We start from the raw sequence: 2,500 nt of genomic DNA on the forward strand, positions 1-2,500 counted from the left end.
TTATTTTCTATTTATTTATTAATTAATTTATTTATTTTCCATTTAGTGTCTTCTAACAACTCTTGCTGACATTTTTTAAAAGTGATGACCTGTACATTTCAGTTGACTTATATTATTTTGCCCTGTATATTTTTTCGCGCCTTTAACATTTCCTGTCTGGGTCATTTTGACATTTGTTTCTCTATTTTATATTTAACTTTATCACCATTTAATTTTTTCTCCTCTTTTTCTTCCCTGATCTTTCTTATTTATATTTAAGTCTCGGCAGTAGAGTGAAAAGCATATCTTATTTTTCTTTTATTAATATTACTGGAATTTTTTCCTTTTTTCGCTTGTACACATTTTTGTGAATTTTTCCATGGATTTCTGCCTTTGGATTATTTTAGATCATCTTCCAAGTACGGGATTTCCTTGGATTTTACTTGTGCAAATGGAAATTCAATTAACTTTCTTGAAGTTATATTTTTGGATTTTACCGTCACTGGATTATTTATCTTCTACCAGACTATCCATTCACTTGTAATCACCATTTTCTTCGCCATATTCCCTCTGCATCACTTTTTTGTTATCAAGTAAGATCTTTGACTTACTTGTTGTTTCATCAAATACGTTTGCATGCAAAATCCGATCCCGCATTTTGCTAATTCCTACCCTCTGGTGAGAAGGAAAGTATTTCTTCGAAACTCCGCGGATTAAGGACTATCCACTTATCTAGTGTTTCCTTTTCAGATTAAATATGTTTTTAACTCATTTCAAAGTGTTTTTAACATGTTTTATTAACTGTTTGCTCGTATATATATATATATATATATATATAGTATAATCTTGAGATATGGCATTAAAAATTAGTAACAAAATACAATACAGTATATAATACACATGTATATAATCAAATAACATTATAAATAACACCGTAAGGCGGGGCAAATACCGTAACCAGGAGCTGGAAAATCATCACAAATACCGTAACTTGAAAAAACTATACTCCAGAGCCACCGTATTTCGGGGTTCTACAATATATATATATATATATATATATATATATATATATATATATATATATATATATATATATATATATATATATATATATATATATATATATAGTACCCCGAGATAATATTGGTTTATGACATAAAAAAATAGATGGAAAATAGAAATATACTGAAAAATTTTGATAAAATATGCAAGAACAATTTTTTTTCTCCTAAAAAAAGAGAAAAGGAAAAGCGATTATCGAGTTTTTAGTTTCTTTTCAAATTTTTTTCATAATTATTTTTTCCCTGTATTCCTTATATTACTTCAGTTTTTACTGAGTATATAATTTCTTCTCCGAGAAAAAAAAATAACAGAACGTTTTTCTTTTCTTTCTCCATCTTCCATTTTTTTTTCAAGTGCGTCTAAGCATATTTATATGTTGCTTTGTCCGTCTGATCCGCCTTTTTTGTTATTAAATATAACGTCTTACATGCTGACGTGTGAAATAGCATTATTGTCGGTCTGTCATGTTTTATTTGGGACTAGTGGAGGGTGGGGGCGCCCGGTTTTAGCCGGTCGTAAAATACGGTTAAATATGATATATAGTATAAATGAGGCAATAATAATAAAAAAAAAAAATAAATAATCGGGACTCGGGTGCTAACTTATCGTGTTATTAAAAGAAAACCAAATATGCCGTGTGGTGGGCGCGCGTAAGAAAGTTACAAATTCTAAAAGATAGGAGAGAAAACGTTATTAAAAGAAAAAAAAATCCGTGTGTTAAGTTCGGTTAGAATCTTAAAAAGATCTCTCGGTTGGAGTAACTAAACTAACGGGAGATTGGAGCAAGTCCTCACCAATATTATGACATTGTAAATTTAGCTTCTTTAAATGAAACAACGAATCGAATGTTTGTGCATATGTGATTAAAAAAAACACATTTTTAGTTGACCCTCTTTCAAAGAAACCGACATTTCTACATTAAATAATTGACGAATTTTTTTTCTATTTTTTCGATATTATGTGTCCGAGAAATCGATTTTTCTAACGATTCCAGGTTCATGCTGATGCTGATAACAAAAGTTTTTAGCGGACACACAAACACAAAAATACTGGAAAATTTGTAAAAACTTGAATATCCGATGTAGTAGCAAGTCTTGTGAACATGTTTACCAGAAAGAACAGTTGGAAAGAAGGCATCCACCATCCACTATGACTATGCAATTCCTACAGCTATGTATCTAGAAAATGGGGCTATTAAGCCTGACATAGTGATATGGAACAAGAGGGAGAAAGTAGCAACCATAGTTGAAGTAAGCGTCCCTAATGATGCTGGCCTTAACAGGGCAGAAAGGGAGAAAATAACAAAATACCAACAACTTATGTACGACATGAAAATAAACTGGAATCTTAAGAAGATATCAATCATATAAGTCATTTTAGGTGCAACCGGGCTATGGAAAAAGAATTTCAAAAACTATCTGGCGAATATACCAGGTGAACCAAGTGCAAGAGAAATACA

This window comes from Euprymna scolopes, chromosome 21 (genome assembly GCF_053919585.1).
Source record: "Euprymna scolopes isolate OS-2025 chromosome 21, ASM5391958v1, whole genome shotgun sequence".
Taxonomy (NCBI): domain Eukaryota; kingdom Metazoa; phylum Mollusca; class Cephalopoda; order Sepiida; family Sepiolidae; genus Euprymna; species Euprymna scolopes.